Source organism: Anomaloglossus baeobatrachus, chromosome 2 (assembly GCF_048569485.1).
Source record: "Anomaloglossus baeobatrachus isolate aAnoBae1 chromosome 2, aAnoBae1.hap1, whole genome shotgun sequence".
In the NCBI taxonomy this organism is placed as follows: domain Eukaryota; kingdom Metazoa; phylum Chordata; class Amphibia; order Anura; family Aromobatidae; genus Anomaloglossus; species Anomaloglossus baeobatrachus.
In genome coordinates this window covers 708,650,387-708,671,831 of record NC_134354.1, presented here as the reverse complement: position 1 = coordinate 708,671,831, position 21,445 = coordinate 708,650,387, and positions in this window count along the sequence as shown.

The following is a 21,445-nucleotide window of genomic DNA, read 5'->3' as shown; positions in this document are numbered from 1 at the left end:
AAAATAGTGTCCCCTAGAAAATATTAATTTCCTTTGTAAGTGCCTTAGTAAGTAATAATGCCCCCTGTGTGCCCCTTTGATTGCTATAATACCCATACTGCAATAATGCCTCTTAAATTCACACATAACATTAAATATTGGTCCGTGATGGCCCATCGAAGGTAATAATGTCCTCTGAATGTAACCTTAGTAATTAATAATATTGGAGTGTCTCCACAAAAGTAATAATATTCCCTGAGTTCCCCACATATAGTAATAATGCCCCCTGAGTTCCCACATATAGTAATAATGCCCCCTGAGTTCCCACATATAGTAATAATGCCCCCTGAGCTCTTGCACCCTAAGTCATCATGTATTAAATCTTTATGTGTGTTTGCCTTTTCCTTCTCCCTGGTATGTATCGTATATGGGCACCCTTGAAGCAGTTTTGTGGGTATAATTGGTCTCGGTTATACTCTAATCACATAACAGTAATTATAATGGGAATATACACTAACCCCCGGAGTGATATTAAAGCCAATCTCCCTTCCCCACCAATATCTTTGAAAAAAAAAATAAATTAAAAATTAAATATGTTTAAATTTTGTGATGAATTAAACCGAGGGCTCAAAAATATTCTTCTCCCCGCTCATTATAGCCTCTCCCTCCTCTCCGGTAACACTAGAACATGAAAGAAATTTAAAAGCAAATAACCGGCAATTATATAGAAATTGCTTTCCGTGTTCCCTTTATTTTCCATTAAATATGACCCTTTTAGATATTTCATTATGCCGGGATTTCTAATTAATTGAAGGACGAGATGGATTTTTACAAACAATTAATTTAGTAGGACCCGGGTTTCCTCCTTAGGGAATAATCTGATTACATGACATTATGAGAACTGAATGAAGAGTCTGATTGATTTTTACATGTTCAACCGTTCAACCGGGTCTGGCCTCGGGAAGGTCATTTTTATGATCTCCAGTGCATAGGTATACTGTAAATCCAGGTATAAACCTAAGACTTTGTTACGAGGGGATAATTATAATTATAGTATCACGTATTAATTGTTGCTATGAGATATCGGTTTTATTTAGCAGCCTGTAATAGTGGTATTATTCGTGCTCTTGTGAATTACTCTGTGAGAATAGGGCATAATGATCTCCTACAGACCCATTCATTGCATTAAACATCTGTAGAGAGGCAATGAAAATCCTAATACGTTCCATTTATTTTCTTCTTAGACATCCTCCCATGACATTTCGTGAACACGGGGTTACTGCGGTGCCGTATTCGTTGGGAGGGGAGGTCTTGCTGTAGACTCTGCACTTTCTCCGAGTGACTTAGGAATAGGAGGCAGTGAGAACATTTCATTTTGGTAAAATTAACCTTAGAACATTTCCGATCCTATTATAGAAAGAAGGAACAAGGGAAGCAAATTCATTTTAACCAGTAATAAGCAGACATTTTCCATTAGCTATAGAACTTTTAATGTTTATTTCTGTTACGGGTTTTTGATCTTGAAAAAAAAGGTGTTTTTTGATTGTTTTTTTTTTTTTAATCATATCCCAGATATACAGTGATACTTTGGTTTTCGTTGATAATCCGTCTGAATACAATCAATGAAAACTGAAACCAATGAGAACCGAGGCAATTATTGCAATAGGAATCAATGTAAATCCAATTAATTTGTTTTAGACAACTCTAAAATACAGATCAAAAACACATTTTATAGAGAAGATAGTGTTCAATACTAAAAACAATAAGAAATTAATACAAAATGAATGAATATAAAATACTAATGTAAAGAATAAATACATTTTATATTACATTTCTTGCATACTTTTTTTAAACTGATGAGCGGGGTGACACTCACATAAAGCCACACAGAGCAGGAGAATGCATGGATCACCCTTTATTGGTACAAAATTAGCATCGTAGCTGACACGCCGGGGCCGTGTGGGGTGACTCGCTACTGTTCTGGCTCTGAGACGTCACGGTGGCGAGGCCCGGTTCTGTGACCCCGGTGGTATCGTTTAAATATAAAGGGGATGATGACAGTTTATTTGTGATGCCACCTGTGGTATGCAGCAAGTTAGGTGCCGCCGCTGGAGGATGGGGGCCTCTGGGGCAGATGGTGACGCAGCTGAGATGGGGCGGATGGGGGTGATAGTGGTAGTCTATGATAGCGGGGTTTGCAGGGCTGGAGGCGCAGGCGAATAACGGAGCGACACAGGGATGCAATCTCAAGGTCTTTACTCACTGTAGCAGAGTCCAGGGTTCCATGCCAGTGACCGCCTTTGGAGTGCTGGGGTTTCGCTGTGATGGGCTCCAGCGGATCCTGGGTAGTTCGGAGGTCGCGTCCGGTGCACATTTCTCAAGTGTACCTTTCCCTGACCATCTTCCTGCGCTTGCTTCACCCTCCTGCTATGTGCCCTCGCTCACTGAACCATGTGCCAGTACCAGTGGACCCTGTCGGGTGGCGTGAAGCTATATCCCTTGGTCCTTTAGGGTCACCTTCCAGCGAATTCGTGTGCGGATGTGGCTTGGTGCTTGCAGTCACCTCAGCCGCTGGTTTTACTAGTGTAGTACGTAGGTTCTTCTCCTCTACACTCTAGACCAGTCCCCGTGTTGCGACCAAGTCCTTCCACCCATAGATTATATGTGGAACAAGGCAAGCAAAACTGAGGCAAATTTTTAGTGGAAAAAAATCAACAAAAACGGAAAGCAATGATAACCTACGTCATCGAAAACCGAACTACCACAGTAGTATTTTTTTTTCTTTAAATTGCTATTCACTACTGGCTTTCAAGTGTGCTTCAAGTTGAAATTAATTTTTTTTTTTAATCAACTAGATACCCTAACACAGTTCATTGTGTCCACTAATGTACAATGATTATTTTATATACAGTGGGGAAAATATTATTTGATACACTGCTGATTTTGCAAGTTTTCTACAAAGAATGGAGAGGTCTGCATTTTTATTTATTTTTTTATATAACACCAAGATAAAAAACAATAATAGCAACATGTACAGTATAATCCCCCACCCCCAGTCTCTGCGTGTACCTCTTATAACCGAGTCAGGGAATTAGCGTGTGTCTACTGATAAGTTCTAGAAGATACCATTGCGTGTTTTCAAATTGGGATTTCAGTCTATCTCTAATTGCAATACGTAACGTTGGAATAACTAGAGACCAAGCACTCAAAAATTTCCCAGTCAATTTTTTTTTGTACGTTAATGTTTCTAACTAGTCCATTTTAAATAAAAACATTACCTTTGTTTGTATAAGTGACTGCGGTGGTGCATTTGGATTCAGCTAATGATGTAATATACTTTTTCTAGTGGCCAAGACCCATATCACTAGAAAAAGACACAGTTTGCACTCTGATAATGCTAAAGTATGGAAACCATGAATGTGTGAACATGGACCTGCATTACTGCTAAGGAAAATCTAAGAAAAATGAGATATTTAGCATATATAAATGGCCATTTGTATATCTGCCCAGTTGCCCCTTCACGGCATATCTCTTAACTGGGTCCCTAACGCTATGCTAAAGCCTCTCCCTGGGTCAAAAACCTCCTGTGTATGGGCAAGTAGGAACCTGCTATGTAGAATAAGATTACCTGTGGCAACTGGGGGAGGGGTGCACGGTCAGAAGGTATGACCCCCTTAATATAGACAAAAAAGACTGACTGCACGCATCGAACTGACGTATGAACAGGTGCATACAGTCAGGGCCAGAAATATTTGGACAGTGACACAAGTTTTGTTATTTTAGCTGTTTACAAAAACATGTTCAGAAATACAATTATATATATAATATGGGCTGAAAGTGCACACTCCCAGCTGCAATATGAGAGTTTTCACATCCAAATCGGAGAAAGGGTTTAGGAATCATAGCTCTGTAATGCATAGCCTCCTCTTTTTCAATGGACCAAAAGTAATTGGACAAGGGACTCTAAGGGCTGCACTTAACTCTGAAGGCGTCTCCCTCGTTAACCTGTAATCAATGAAGTAGTTAAAAGGTCTGGGGTTGATTACAGGTGTGTGGTTTTGCATTTGGAAGCTGTTGCTGTGACCAGACAACATGCGGTTTAAGGAACTCTCAATTGAGGTGAAGCAGAACATCCTGAGGCTGAAAAAAAAGAAAAAAATCCATCAGAGAGATAGCAGACATGCTTGGAGTAGCAAAATCAACAGTCGGGTACATTCTGAGAAAAAAGGAATTGACTGGTGAGCTTGGGAACTCAAAAAGGCCTGGGCGTCCACGGATGACAACAGTGGTGGATGATCGCCGCATACTTTCTTTGGTGAAGAAGAACCCGTTCACAACATCAACTGAAGTCCAGAACACTCTCAGTGAAGTAGGTGTATCTGTCTCTAAGTCAACAGTAAAGAGAAGACACCATGAAAGTAAATACAAAGGGTTCACATCTAGATGCAAACCATTCATCAATTCCAAAAATAGACAGGCCAGAGTTAAATTTGCTGAAAAACACCTCATGAAGCCAGCTCAGTTCTGGAAAAGTATTCTATGGACAGATGAGACAAAGATCAACCTGCATCAGAATGATGGGAAGAAAAAAGTTTGGAGAAGAAAGGGAATGGCACATGATCCAAGGCACACCACATCCTCTGTAAAACATGGTGGAGGCAACGTGATGGCATGGGCATGCATGGCTTTCAATGGTACTGGGTCACTTGTGTTTATTGATGACATAACAGCAGACAAGAGTAGCCGGATGAATTCTGAAGTGTACCGGGATATACTTTCAGCCCAGATTCAGCCAAATGCCGCAAAGTTGATCGGACGGCGCTTTATAGTACAGATGGACAATGACCCCAAGCATACAGCCAAAGCTACCCAGGAGTTCATGAGTGCAAAAAAGTGGAACATTCTGCAATGGCCAAGTCAATCACCAGATCTTAACCCAATTGAGCATGCATTTCACTTGCTCAAATCCAGACTTAAGACGGAAAGACCCACAAACAAGCAAGACCTGAAGGCTGCGGCTGTAAAGGCCTGGCAAAGCATTAAGAAGGAGGAAACCCAGCGTTTGGTGATGTCCATGGGTTCCAGACTTAAGGCAGTGATTGCCTCCAAAGGATTTGCAACAAAATATTGAAAATAAAAATATTTTGTTTGGGTTTGGTTTATTTGTCCAATTACTTTTGACCACCTAAAATGTGGAGTGTGTGTAAAGAAATGTGTACAATTCCTACAATTTCTATCAGATATTTTTGTTCAAACCTTCAAATTAAACGTTACAATCTGCACTTGAATTCTGTTGTAGAGGTTTCATTTCAAATCCAATGTGGTGGCATGCAGAGCCCAACTCGCGAAAATTGTGTTACTGTCCAAATATTTCTGGACCTAACTGTAACTGAACATGACAAAATACAAAAAGAGACAGTTTGCACTCTGATAATGCTAAAGTATGGAAACCATGAAAGTGTGAACATGGACCTGCATTACTGCTAAGGAAAATCTAAGAAAAATGAGATATTTAGCATATATAAATGGCCATTTGTATATCTGACCCATATAAGGCCTATATCACTAGCATTGCTTTAATTTGTTTTGGTAAGGACTGCTGAGGTTCCTCTAATATATTGAAAATGGCCCATTGTGGTGTAAGTGGGAAGGCAACGTTTTAAGTGTCCTGTAACTCTGCATGAATAATGTGCCATAAACCCTGTATCTTTATATAGCTCCATAAATGGTGAAAGAGATCAATATTCTTAATGCCACATATTGAACATGCATAAAATGTTGTAGGCGTCACTTTAGATTGAATATAGGGAGTAATGTATGCCCTATGGAAGAATCACAAGATGGCTGTCAATCACTACTCGGTCTGGGGCTCCATGCAATTTCTCGCCTTGTGGGACAAGGATGATTCTGAGAAAGGTCAGGAATCAGACCAGAACTACACGGGAGGACCTGGTCAATAACCTGAAGAGAACTATAGTCTCAAAGATTACAGTTGGTAATGTTAAGAAGAAATTCAACAGTTTCAGAAAATCTCCCTCTTAACAGTGAATGTCTGCTGTAATCTCTGATTGAAGGTCACGGAGAGCTGGCAGAGAAATTCAGACCACATAGATTAGCTGGTATAAATTCTTTCTCAGTGAAAGTGCACATTTGATGTGCTTTATTTTTACAAGCCTTTTTATAGAACAGTAATGGGTTAATCTCTTAGTAAAAGTCCTAAGTATACCATTGGTTATATTAAAAGCATATGCAAAAAGCCTGTGACGTTTATCTATTTTTGGGACTTCCCCTCCAGCCCCTTCTGTTTTCTGACTCCATAACTTGCAAAGTCTTTGTCACACAACGCACAGTCATGAATTTGGACTTGTGCAGATGCAGCTGGCCATTGTTCTTCATCCTGTTCCCTGGTCTCACAAGATCAGCTGCTGACCTTGATGTACACATGCTTTCAGGCTCTTGTTTCATATAGAAAAGAAAACTTGGCTATAGAAAAAGCACATAGAAAAATATCTATTGTATTCTCACAGTAAAAAAGCAGATAGAAAAATATATTGTATTCTCACAGTAACACAATACACCATCATGGATGAAAATACTGCAGGGCATACAGTATGGGAGAAGATCATTTGGTCAGATGAGACCAAAATAGAACTTTTTGGTATCAACTCCAATTCGCGATGGTTGGAGGAAGAAGGAAGATGAGTACAAAGCCAAAGAACCCTGTTCTAACCATGGGGGTGCTTTTCTGCAAAGGAGACAGGATGACTGCATCATATGGAAGTGAGGATTGATGGGTTCATGTATCGAAAGATTTTGGCCATCAACCGCCTTCCCTCTGTAAGAGCATTGATGATGGATTGTGGCTGAATCTTCCAGCAGGACATTAACCTGAAACACACAGCCAAGGCAACTAAGGAGTGGCTCTGTAAGAAGCATTTCAAGGTCCTGGAGTGGTCTAACTAGTCTCCAGACCTGAACCAAATAGAAAATCTTTGGAGGGAGCTGAATCTCAATGTTGCCCAGTGACAGCCCCGAAACCTGAAAGACCTGAAGATCTGTATGGTGGAGTGGACCAAAATCCCTGCTGCAGTGTGTGCAAACCTGGTCAAGAACTACAGGAAACATCTAACCTCTGTGATTGCAAACAAAGGTTTCTGTACCAAATATTATGTTCTTTTTACTATTGTATCAAATACTTATTTCAAGCAATAAAATGCAAATTAATTATTTACAAACCATACAATGTGATTTTCTGGATTTTTTTTTATTCTGTCACAGTTGAAGTGAACCTACAATAAAAATTACAGGCCTCTCCATTCTTTGTAGATGGGTAAACTTGCAAAATCGGCAGAGTATTAAATACTTATATTCCCCACTGCATAAAATAGTCTAGATATGGGAGTTATAGTAGAAGTAAGGCTTTATACATAGTGTCAAAGATTATCAAGGGGTTGTCCACTACTGTTAATGGTATCAGAGAGGAGAACAAATATAAAAAACTAGAAGGTGGCCCGATTCTACGCATCGGGTATTCTAGAATTTACGTATTGTGTAGTTCATGTATGATTTTTGTTATATATATATATATATATATATATATATATATATATATATATATATATAGATGTTGTTGTGTGTAGTTACCAAGTGTTTGTGTAGGGGCTGTACATGTTCTGGGTGTTGTCTGGGTGTGACGGGGGGTGAGAGCGGTGTTGTATGTGTGTTGCGTGTGTTGCGTTGTTTGTGGAGCGCTGTGTGTCTGTAGCGTTGTGTGTGTGTTGCGCGGTTTGTGTGTGTGGTGTGTTTTGGGGGGAGGTATGTTTTGTGCAATGTGTGTGTTGTGCGGTATGTGCGTATATTTGTGTGTGCCGCGGTGTTTGTGTGTTGGGTGCTGTGTGTGCGCAGCATTGTCTGTGTGTGTGGGTGTCTGTGTAGGGCAGTTGTTTGTGGTTCCCAGTGTGTGTGTGTGTGTGTGATGTGTGGTGTGTTGTGCAGTGCGCGCGCGCGTGTGTGTGTGTGTGTGTGTGTGTGTGTGTGTGTTTTGGGGGGAGGTGCGCACTCCCAAACGTGCTCCATCCCCCATGCAGCGCACTCTCCATCGTGCTCCATCCCCCATGCAGCGCACTCCCCATCGTGCTCCATCCCCTATGCTGCGCACCCCCCCATCGTGCTCCATCTCCCATGCTGCGCACTCCCAAACGTGCTCCATCCGCCATGCTGCGCACTCCCAAAGGTGCTCCATCCGCCATGCTGCGCACTCCCAAACGTGCTCCATCCGCCATACTCCGCACTCCCCATCGTGCTCCATCCCCCATGCAGCGCACTCCCCATCGTGCTCCATCCCCTATGCTGCGCACCCCCTATCGTGCTCCATCTCCCATGCTGCGCACTCCCAAACGTGCTCCACCCGCCATGCTGCGCACTCCCAAACGTGCTCCATCCCCCATGCTGTGAACTCCCCATCGTGCTCCATCCCCGATGCTGCGCACCCCCCCATCATGCTCCATCCCCGATGCTGCGCACCCCCCATCGTGCTCCATCCCCCATGCTGCACCAGCATCAGCCTCTCTGCCCCCAGCATCAACTTCTCTGCCCCCAGCATCAGCCTCTCTCCTCCCAGCATCAGCCTCTCTCCTCCCAGCATCAGCCTCTCTCATCCTAGCATGAGCCTCTCTCCTCCCAGCATCAGCCTCTCCTCTCTGTCCCCAGCTTCAGCCTCTCTCCTCCCAGCCTTCCCCAGCATCAGCCTCGCTCCTCCCAGCCTCCCTCCTCCTACCCTCCCCCAGCATCAGCCTCCCTCTCCCAGCCTCCCCCAGCATCAGCCTCCCCCAGCATCAGCTTCTCTTCTCTCAGCCTACCTCTCCCAGCCTCCCTCCTCCCAGCCTCCCTCAGCATCAGCCTCCCTCTCCCAGCCTCCCCAAGCATCAGCCTCCACCAGCATCAGACTCTCTCCTTCCAGCCTCCCCCAGCATCAGCCTCCGCCAGCAGCAGCCTCTTTCCTTCCAGCCTCCTCCAGCATCAGCCTCCCTCTCCCAGCCTTCCCCAGGATCAGCCTCTCTCCTCCCAGCCTCCGTCCTCCCAGCCTTCCCCAGCATCAGCTTTCCCCTCCCAGCCTCCCTCAGCATCAGCCTCCCCCAGCATCAGCCTCTCTCCTTCCAGCTTCCCTCAGCATCAGCCTCCCCTTCCCAGCCTTCCCGAGGATCAGCCTCTCTCCTCCCAGCCTCCCTCAGCATCAGCCTTCCGCTCCCAGTCTCCCCCAGCATCAGCCTCCCCAAGCATCAGCCTCTCTCCTTCCAGCCTCCCCCAGCATCAGCCTCCCCTTCCCAGCCTTCCCCAGGTTCAGCCTCTCTCCTCCCAGCATCCTTCCTCCCAGCCTCCCTCAGCATCAGCCTTCCGCTCCCAGTCTCCCCCAGCATCAGCCTCCCCAAGCATCAGCCTCCACCAGCATAAGCCTCTTTCCTTCCAGCCTCCCCCAGCATCAGCCTCACTCCTTCCAGCCTCCATCAGCATCAGCCTCCCGTTCCCAGCCTTCCCCAGGATCAGCCTCTCTCCTCCCAGCCTCCCTCAGCATCAGCCTTCCCCTCCCAGTCTCCCCCAGCATCAGCCTCCCCAAGCATCAGCCTCCACCAGCATTAGCTTCTCTCCTTCCAGCCTCCCCCAGCATCAGCCTCCCCAAGCATCAGCCTCCACCAGCATCAGCCTCCCTCGTCCCAGCCTCCCCCTCCCAGCCTCCCCCATCATCAGCCTCTCTCCTCCCAGCCTTCCCCATGATCAGCCTCTCTGCTCCCAGCCTCCTCCAGCACGCCGTGCTCCTCTGCCGACACTCACACACCCGATCGCATCCACTCACACACACCCGATCGCATCCACTCACACACACCCGATTGCATCCACTCACACACACCCGATCGCATCCACTCACACACACCCGATCGCATCCACTCACACACACCCGATCGCATCCACTCACACACACAGACACTGACGATATCGCACATACGCGCTGATACTCACAACATCCGGACATACCACATGCCTCTGGCCATGTGATCCTCCGTCAGGTCCTGGAAGATCACAACAGCACAGTATCGAGGCCGAGAAGCAAGCGATATCGCCGGATGCTGTGAGTGTGTGGATGCGATGTGTGTGCGAGGTGTGTGTGAGGTGTGTGTGAGGTGTTTGTGAGAGTGAGTGCGATCTGATGTGTGTGTGTATGCGTGTGTGTGTGCTGTTATGTTTGTGCGTGTGGAAGTCCCGCCGCTGCAGGACCTTGATTTACTGGTAACTACGCAAGCATGGTTACCAGCGCAACACGTCCCCCGCTCGCACGGGAGCCAACACCAGCATACGGCGGTGGCGTACGCTGATGTGGGCTCCCGTTGGTGAGGGGGGAAAGGGGGGGAGTACAGTACTCACCTGGGATTCGTGGCTCCGTGACCGTGTCAGTTCGGGCAATGCGGGGGGGCGAGAGCTAACGTCTATTGCGTGAGGGGGGCGGGGCGTGGCGTGGGCGAGTTGCCAATGCCTGCAGGGTGCCGGGGCGAGAGGCCAATCTGTGGGGGGGGGCAGAGCCTGGGCGAGCGGCTGGCCAATCCGTGTGGGGGCGCAGCCGGGGCGAGAGGCCAATCCGTGTGGGGGGGCGGGGCCATGGCGAACCCAGCGGCCAATCAGCTTTGTGTCACCGTAAGGACATGTCACGGTGACACAATTTTGGAGCATGACAGACAGACAGACAGAATAAGGCAATTATATATATAGATGTGGTACTCACCACCTAGACTGCCGACATTCTTCTGAACTTAGCATCACCTTCCCCACTGGCATCACCATCCAGTGGAGATGCCATGATTGGTTGCACCGTTCACATTCTTTACCATACTTTTTTTGCACTCAACCGAAATATGAATCCCGCAGGCAATCTGCAGCCACAGATTAGCTGCAGTATTCACGACACCCCCATTCGATGATAATGCCATAAGGCTGGATGAGAGAGTCAGAACTGAGAATGCAGGAGCAGTAATGCTCCAGAAGGCAGGTGACTCGATTTTTCTACATATTTAATCTCCCTGGACCAATTAATGGTCCATTTACAGTTCATTAGTAATGGGATTTTTTTTTAACATTTTTCCTGTAACTAGAGCATAGGAGTATGGTCAACCCAGTTCCTGAGGTAAGCTGCTCCGAGAATGTGACTATTTTATGTCTCCTGATCTGAACCCAACCCATCACCTATGGGAAATTCTGAAGAGACAAGTAGTCATCATTCTCCATCTAGCATCCAGGCTCTAAAACAGGGGTCTCAAACACGCGGCCCTTCAGGTGGCTTCTTGCGGCCCGCTGGCCCGTGGACCCGGTAAAGATGGCGACCGGTGCAAGAGGCCGCAGCCTCCAGCTATTTCAGTTTACAGTTTTGCCTTTGCCGGGCACAGTAAAGTTCTCGCTGCAGAACACAATAACAGCCGCCTGCCAATCAGAGGCAAGCACCTGCTCCATATGACCTCAGATGCTTACCTGTGATTGGCCAGTGGCTGTTGTGCAGTGAGAACTGCTCTGAGTGCTCTGCACGCGCAGGCAGAAAGTTCAGCAGTGACAGGCAGGAGCTGTGATCATTATCGGGTCCACATGCCTGCGTGCTGCTGAGCCGACGGAGGATAGGTGAGCAGAATGTTTTTGTGTGTTTCTGCCGCTGGCTGAGCCTGCACAGGGTGTGTGTGTGTGTGTGTGTCAGCTGAGGCTGCACAGGGGGTGCGTGTGTGTGTGTGTGTGTGTGTGTGTGTTTCTGCTGCTGGCTGAGGCTGCACAGGGTGTGTGTGTGTGTGTGTGTGTGTCCGCTGAGGCTGCACAGGGTGTGTGTGTGTGTTTCTTCTGCTGGCTGAGGCTGCACAGGGTGTGTGTGTGTGTGTTTCTGCTGCTGGCTGAGGCTGCACAGGGTGTGTGTGTGTGTGTGTGTCAGCTGAGGCTGAACAGGGGGTGTGTGTGTGTGTGTGTGTTTCTGCTGCTGGCTGAGGCTGCACAGGGTGTGTGTGTGTGTGTGTTAGCTGAGGCTGCACAGGGTGTGTGTGTGTGTGTGTGTCTGTTAGCTGAGGCTGCACAGGGTTTGTGTGTGTTAGCTGAGGCTGCACAGGGTGCGTGTGTCTGTTAGCTGAGGCTGCACAGGGTTTGTGTGTGTGTCTGTTAGCTGAGGCTGCACAGGGTGTGTGTGTGTGTTAGCTGAGGCTGCACAGGGTGTGTGTGTGTGTGTTAGCTGAGGCTGCACAGGGTGTGTGTGTGTGTGTGTGTGTGTGTGTGTGTTAGCTGAGGCTGCACAGGGTGTGTGTGTGTGTGTGTGTGTGTGTTAGCTGAGGCTGCACAGGGTGTGTGTGTGTGTGTGTGTGTGTGTGTCTGTTAGCTGAGGCTGCACAGGGTTTGTGTGTGTTAGCTGAGGCTGCACAGGGTGCGTGTGTGTGTCTGTTAGCTGAGGCTGCACAGCGTGTGTGTGTGTGTTAGCTGAGGCTGCACAGGGTGTGTGTGTGTGTGTGTGTGTTAGCTGAGGCTGCACAGGGTGTGTGTGTGTGTGTGTGTGTGTTAGCTGAGGCTGCACAGGGTGTGTGTGTGTGTGTGTGTTAGCTGAGGCTGCACAGGGTGTGTGTGTGTGTGTGTTAGCTGAGGCTGCACAGGGTGTGTGTGTGTGTGTTAGCTGAGGCTGCACAGGGTTTGTGTGTGTGTGTGTTAGCTGAGGCTGCACAGGGTTTGTGTGTGTGTGTGTGTGTGTGTGTTAGCTGAGGCTGCACAGGGTTTGTGTGTGTGTGTGTTAGCTGAGGCTGCACAGGGTGTGTGTGTGTGTGTTAGCTGAGGCTGCACAGGGTGTGTGTGTGTGTGTGTTAGCTGAGGCTGCACAGGGTGTGTGTCTGTTAGCTGAGGCTGCACAGGGTTTGTGTGTGTCTGTTAGCTGAGGCTGCACAGGGTTTGTGTGTGTTAGCTGAGGCTGCACAGGGTGTGTGTGTGTCTGTTAGCTGAGGCTGCACAGGGTGTGTGTGTGTCTGTTAGCTGAGGCTGCACAGGGTGTGTGTGTCTGTTAGCTGAGGCTGCACAGGGTGTGTGTGTGTGTGTGTGTTAGCTGAGGCTGCACAGGGTTTGTGTGTGTGTGTGTGTGTGTGTGTGTGTGTCTGTTAGCTGAGGCTGCACAGGGTTTGTGTGTGTGTGTGTGTGTGTGTGTGTGTGTGATTACTACAAGAAGACATGCATGGGGCACATTAATACAAGAAAGGGACCTGCATGAAGCACATTACTATAGGAAGGGGACCTGCATATGGGGCACATTACCACAAGAAGGGGACCTGCATGGGGGCACATTATTATAAGAAGGGGACCTGCATGGGGCACATTGCTACAAGGGGGCAAGGATGCGCACATTTTTACAGAATGGGGAACAGGATGGGGCACATTAGTACAAGATGTTGGCCAAAATTACTATGCAGTGCTTATTGTAAAACTGTATTACTTACAAAAAAAATGTGTGCGTTTTATATATATATATTATATATATATATATATTATATATATATATATATGGTACCACTACCAATGTCACTTTGTCCTGAAAAGAATGCGGCCCCTCAAATTATTTTTTTTCTGTGTGCGGCCCCATACCCCCAGCTGAGTTTGAGACCCCTGCTCTAAAAGAAGTTGTTCTTGAAGAATGGAAACAGATAGATGTTACAATATGTCTACAACCTGTTCATTCCATGCCTAGGAGACTTGGTGCTGTCCTTAATGGGGTTGTGCAGCCTAGAATGAAAAGTCTGTAGTCACTTTCCTGCTGGATTTTCATCTCTCCCCCTTTTGGACCCAGCAGGATCTCGCCTTCCACCCAGCTGCTGATTATCAGTATTCTCTTGGTGCTTAAATACTCCCTTCTATCTGGGACTGGTGCTGGTGATATTATTCAGTTCATTCTAGCTCTGATTGCAAGCAGGTGGCTTGCTCTCATCTGTAGTATCATTGCTGAAGTTTTGTTGAACTCCTGCCTGAGTCATCTGTGGATAAGTAGTTCATCCTTTTTCCTCCATGTGTCCCCCCTTGTGTCTTCCTTTAGTGTTTAGTGGGTTTGACGAAGAGCTCATCACACGTTCCCTATTTAGGGCCCAGCACTAGGGATACCTAGGGTCAGGTATACGGCTCTGTGCATAGGTGCAGAACCTATCTAGGGTGGTGAGGGACCCCAGGGATCAGCTGTCGATTTTGTTAGAGGTCACAATCTCCCACTTCTCTAGACACATGGGTCCTCTTCCCTTAGCGTTCACCATTTGCTTGGTACTTCCCTGTACCTAGCGTGACAAATGCTGTCTGAGATTTTCACAGACCCCTATATATGTATATGATCAAAAACAGATACCGGTATGTTTCTGTGATTTTTTTTTGTTAACACTTGGTTCATGTGAATAGCCCTTTAAACTATAATGGGAACATGTTCTATCCATAACAATCCTGGCTAGGACACACACAGTATGTGCTTCATAGATGTCTGAATAAGGCCTTATCCAGAGAAGCTATTTATTTTTACTTGTTTAATTCTGACGGCTGGGACCTAGGACGTTTTTCCTATCTGGGGAATTAATTAAAAACTTTGTAAAACCCCATTAAATATTCAGCTTTACATACATAAAACTAAACAAACTCTTTAGAAATGTAACCAGTAAATGAAGAAAAAAAACAATCCAAACCATAACCAGACACTATGGTGGCTTTTCTTTGAATGGGGAAGATGTAATTAAATGGTTAACAGTAAAGTATTTATTACCACTGGAAAATAAGTCTTGGTAAGGGACCAGAAATGATTTGTGTAAATGGGTAACATTGGTATTGCTGATCCCTTCCAGCTGTGTTAGAGGATAAAGAACAGGAGCCACAGACCACAAATTTGGATTTCGAGACTCCTCGTCAGTGCCGCAGACACAATATGAAGAAGACTAATGACAAGTCCCCCGACAGGTAATTAAAGTAACATCAGGCATTGCCGAAAACAAAAATAACATTTTCCCTTCCAGTCTTATTTTTCCTTTGAGACTTCTGTCTTCTCTACAAAAGACGGCACTTTCCCTTAAGACTCCAGACAGATCCAAGCGTACTTTTAAGGAACCATCTTGTGTCATGAGCGTCTTCTTTTACAAAGACGTCTCTTAAATAAGAGCATGATGTAATGAATATCATTGTAACGAGACTGGTACTTATCTATTTATATTATTTTTATATTTTATTTTTGTTACACTCTGCTTATATCACAATGCATCAATTATAGAACGATTTGTAGCATGTCTGAGCATATTAAAAAATTATATGGTTTTGACATTCCAGGCTATGATGATTTGTTGCTAAGCTTTAGATATTCCCATGTAGGGGTCGAGGTGAATCCACAGCGCAGCCATCATGTCAGTCATGGCAAATGTCAAATTCTAAGAAAATGAGAATAAATTCATTACATATTGTAAAGGGACCTGAGATTGTGCAAAAAATGTTCTATCATTAAAATATATGCCATCAATTTACACACAGTGTCTAAAAATCCACTTGACCGCCAAGACTACTATCATGTTGTGGCCTCATCTTGGCTGCATTGTTGGCGCATGTGGCAGCCACAATCTTGGAACCTATCCTTAGAGAAAGAGCAGAAAATGTTACCTATCCTATGAAAATTGTATACTACAGGGTAATACCCTTTGTCACAGGATGCTAAAGTACCCTTTTTGATTTGTCATAAGTGTGAGTGGAAGGACTCTATATTATCAAACGGTATGAGGAAGAAGAGTATAGATATTGTCACAAAGTATCGGAATGAGGTTATTGTTCATTTCATCTGTCCAATTAGCCTATAGCATATGTCAGAAGCTATTCCCAAAATATAGCATAACATTCCCATAGGCCCCATTCACCAGATGGAGGCCAAAGTATGTTCTTTTGACCTCCGTCTGGCAGGTATGTTTGTATGTTTTACTCTATAGCAGGGGAGCACAACATTTTTTGGTCCAAGGGCCACATTGCCCTACTGAATCAATCCAAAGGGCCGCAAAAAATGTTAAAGGTGTACTAACATGAAAGCAGTATCATAACCACCATTAGTACCAGAATGTAGCATCAGAATCACTATCAGTACATGAATTCAGAACCACAGTCAATACATTATTCAGCATCAGAACCATCAATACCAAATTATAGCACCAGAACCCCTATCAGACCATGAATACTCCCCCAGAACAACCAACAGTACATGAATACAGCACCAGAATCACTGTCAGTACACAAATACAGCATCTGAACCACAATCAGTACAAGACTACAGCACCAGAACCACCACCCACCATCAAAACATGAATACACCCCCAAAACCTCCAACAGTATCTGAATGCAGTGGTAGGACCACTGTCAGTACTAGAAGGCACCGCCCAAACCACTATCAATACATAAATGCAGTGCCAGAACCACTGTTAGTACATATATACAGCACCAATCCCCATATCTGTATTGCTTGAACCTACAATTCCCAGTATGTCCTTAACAATGGTAAGGAGTTGCGGTGAGTTGTTGTTACTAGCCATCATGAGACTGAGGACCATACATAAACCACAGTACTGATGAGACAGTCCGTATCATAAACATTTGCATGCAGGCACCTTATAGATGACATTTTCTCCGATAGAAGTAGTTTCCGTCCCTTTTGTCTTCATGTGTTACAGACATAATGAGATTTCATGCCTTGAACTCAACTCTGCAGAATTCTCTCTTTTCCATCTTCAGCAGCACATCCTGGCACGGTGCCCTTAAAAATAAAAGTATCATTATACTGCCCCATAAATAAATCTCCCATACTGCACCCCTCAATAAATAATTGCCCTTCACTGTGTTTCCAGCACAATATATCCCTCACACCACACTGCTCCTATCCATTCTTTCTCCATATTGTCCCCCTACACTGCACCTCTCCATAATGTTCCTCCCTGCACTGAGCTTCTCCATAATATCCCCCTCCCCTCAAATATCCCCTTTCCATAATGCCCCACCACACTGAGCCTTCTATACTATCACCCCTCCATATTGCCCCTATTCATAATATTTTCCTCACACTGCTCCTCTGCATTAAGTCCCACTGCACTACACTATACTGTACCCTCATTAACAATCCCTCCTCCCCCATATTGTGGCTTGTCAGTAACCCCAATCCTCCTCATCCTCCCTCCTGAAAATTACATATTTAATCTTGAACTACTCCACTGAGTACTTACCGTAGCCAGCCATGTTAGATTCCTCTCCGGTGCTAGCTGCTACGTGATGACCTCAGCAATGTACTGCCCTCATCACGCTGCTGCATATTGCAAATACATTGAATATAGGAAGAAGGGAGCAGCATCTGCAGGACAGGACCGGAGGCTTCTGAAAATCTTCTGGTGGGCCGCATGTTGTGCATTCTGCACTTTCCTATATGGAAGGTCACTACAAAGGAAAGTATCCCATATATTTTTCTATTGCACAATGGGGCCCAGTTGTTTACAGATGCCTAGGCATCCATCTTGACTATGGCTACTGTCTGGCACATACTTCCTAAGCTTATGTGCCCAATAGTGTGCACAAATCCAGTGCATAGGCTAAGACTAGCTACAGTGCCTTCCGAAAGTACTCCGTCCCCTTGAATTTTTCAACCTTTTCCCACATTTCAGGCTTCAAACATGAAGATAAAAATGTTAATGTTATGGTGAAGAATCAACAACAAGTGGGACACAATTGTGAAGTTGAACAAAATTTATTGCTTCTTTTAAAGTTTTGTAAAAAAGAATAAACTGAGAAGTGTTGTACACAGAGAATGGATTCATAGACTTTCAATTAAAGCACCATTAGAGCGTTGTTTTTTTTTCTTACACCGCTGTAATGGTTCTTTAGATCTAAGTTCCCTGAGCACTGTCTTATACTGACCTTCTGCTGCCTTCATCCATTTTCAGTGTTTTTCCTGTTGTTCTGTGCTGAAATGTGACCATGGTGTTTCATGGAGCGCGCCGGAGGTCACAACTCAATACAAGTCTATGAGAGCCTTGTTCTGGCTCTCATAGACTTGTATTGAGAGCTTGTGATGTAACTTCTGACTTCCGGTCAGTGAAAAGCTTCGGGCACAAGATGAGGCTGCGGGACTAGTGCGGTGTCGGTAAAGCATGAAAACACCGGAAGGGGAGTATAAGATGGGGATGGTTACATTTAAAGCACCACTACAGTTGTGAAAAAAAAAACACATAGCATTGTTCTGTGTCCCGGGACATGGACCAATCATCAAAAGGTAGTATAATAAAGGGGTGGGCATACCATTGTGAAACCTATACAGCCGAACAGGAGTCTATGAAGTAAGGGTCCCATTTTCAACTTCTGTCTCAGACACAAAGGGCCCATATTCGGTCCTGGAACAGATATAGCTATAATTTAAATATAAATTATTCACCAATTTATGGGTAAGTGCATGATACACGTGATATTGCCCTAGATGCAGATATTACCAGCATGAGTTATGTAGTAGAAAGTCTCTAAAGACTGTACCATATTGCAGAATAGATTTTTCAGAACATTGTATTCTTTGTGTAATCCACGGTGCAGTAATACCGGCAGGAATGTTGTACTACTGACAGTACAGACACTTTACCCAGGCAGCAGCAGACAGGCGCTGACAGCATTTGATCTTCATTATTTTAAATTGGGCATCATGTTCTCGCCGGGCTGAATGGAAATGACGCTGGATGGCACTCTACTGTCATTGCTATGTGAATCGATCGGTCTTGTAAATCTCAGTACAACAAATGTCTCAGAACTGTCATACTAACATTCTTGAAGTTCACGGTAGATGTTCAAAAATGTTTGAGAGCATCATGATTGAGACCACAAATGATAAAATGTTCTGTCTAACTAAAGCATGAAGAGTTCATTGTGTCTGCAATGATTAATATGTTCTTCTCTCTTAATATGACATTACAGAACACAGAGCGGCCTAGGTTTCACCTCAATTTCCACATTATATATGTTCACCAGATCTAGGTAGATTTAGAACATTTCTTGGAAATGAAGAACATCCCAAAGCCAGGGAGCAGCTACAAGCCTTTCCATTCTAGAGCGCCAGGTCCACCTGTTGGTTCATAACACCTCCGAATCTGAAATAATGGTGGGCAGGTTGATACAGTGCCTTGAGAAAGTATTCGGCCCCCTTGAATTTTTCAACCTTTTCCCACATTTCAGGCTTCAAACAAAAGAGAAAAAATGTAATTTTATGGTGAAGAATCAACAACAAGTGGGACACAATTGTGAAGTTGAACGAAATTTATCGCTTATTTTAAATAAAAAAATAAATAAATAACTGAAAATTGGGGCGTGCAATATTATTCGTCCCCTTTAAGTTAATACTTTATAGCGCCACCTTTTGCTGCGATTACAGCTGCAGTCGCTTGGGGTATGTCTCTATCAGTTTTGCACATCGAGAGACTGAACTTCTTGCCCGTTGTTCCTTTGTAAACAGCTGGAGCTGAGTGAGGTTGGACGGAGAGCATTTGTGAACAGCAGTTTTCAGCTCTTTCCACAAATTCTTGATTGGATTCAGGTCTGGACTGTGATTTCGCCATTCTAACACCTGGATACGTTTATTTGTGAACCATTCCATTGTAGATTTTGCTTTATATTTGGGATCATTGTCTTGTTGGAAGACAAATCTCCGTCCCAGTCTCAGGTCTTTTGCAAACTCCAACAGATTTTCTTCAAGAATGGTCCTGTATTTGGCTCCATCCATCTTCCCATCAATTTTAACCATCTTCCCTGTCCCTGCTGAAGCAAAGCAGGACCAAACCATGATGCTGCCACCCCCATGTTTGACAGTGGGTATGGTATGTTCAGGGTGATGAGCTGTGTTGCTTGTACGCCAAACATATTGTTTGGCATTGTGCCCAAATAGTTTGATTTTGGTTTCACCTGACCAGAGCACCTTTTTCACCATGTTTGCTGTGTCTCCCAGTTGTCTTATGGCAAACGTTAAACAACACTTTTAATGGATATCTTTGAGAAATGGCTTTCTCCTTGCCACTCTTCCATAAAGGCCAGATTTGTGCAGTGTACGACTGATTATTGTCCTATGGACAGACTCTCCCACCTCAGCTGTAGATCTCTGCAGTTCAACCAGAGTGATCATGGGCCTCTTGGCTGCATCTATGATCAGTCTTCTCCTTGTTTGAGATGAATGTTTGGATGGACGGCCGGGTCTTGGTAGATTTGCAGTGGTATGATACTCCTTCCATTTCAATATGATCGCTTGCACAGTGCTCCTTGGGATGTTTAAAGTTTTGGAAATAGTTTTGGAACCAAATCCAGCTTTAAACCTCTCCACAACAGTATCACGGACTTGCCTGTTGTGTTCCTTGGTCTTCATGATGCTCTCTGTGCTTTACACAGAACACTGAGACTATCACAGAGCAGGGGCATTTATACAGAGACTTGATTACACACAGGTGGCTTATATTTATTATCATCATCAGTCATTTAGGACAACATTGGATCATTCAGAGATCCTCAATAAACTTCTGGAGTGAGTTTGCTGCACTGAAAGTAAAGGGGACGAATAATATTGCACGCCCCACTGTTCAGTTATTTTTTTTTTTTTTTTAAAAAAATCTTTAAAATAAGCAATAATTTTCGATCAACTTCAGAATTGTGTCCCACTTGTTGATTCTTCACCATAAAATTAAAATTTTTATCTTTATGTTTGCAGCCTGAAATGTGGGAAAAGGTTGAAAAATTCAAGGAAGCCGAATACTTTCGCAAGGCACTGTATATAAAGTATCTATTAAACATTTGCACACTAAGCAAGTTGATTTTCAACAAGACATGATGATATGAAATACGTTGACCAGTCTACTAAATGTCCTGACTTCAACCTCAATGCATTGAAATGAAGAGTTGGTGCAAATTTTATTGCACGTCCAATTACATCGGCCACGACAGTGGTTTATGGTCACTGGAAGAGTAGAGGGACCATAGTCTCTTACCTGCTGACATCTATTGCTCTTCTTTGGATTTGCCGACTTAGCTAATCAAAAGACATCATAGTTGCAGCACTATTCATGTGCTGTTGCACCAGTCTGGCAAACAAAAAGAAGAGCCAAAAATGCCATCTGGTAAGTAGTTGTACTCCCTCATCCGTTCCAGTGGCCTCAGACCAATGTCATGGTCAATGGAATGAGACATGTGAATCGATTCATATCAGAGATACTTGAAATTAAATGGGAAAGTGGCAGCTAGCCAGGCTCATTTTAGTACATAGCTTCACCAAGCCGTTGTCTCGAAGGGTCTGTAAGTGCCACCCACAGTCATATTTCAAAATTGAAGCCTTCCCACAAAACTGTACACCGCTATAGCAGTGAATTGCACATAATTTAAGAATGATATAGTTAACAAATTCCAGGGCCAGATTACACAAAGG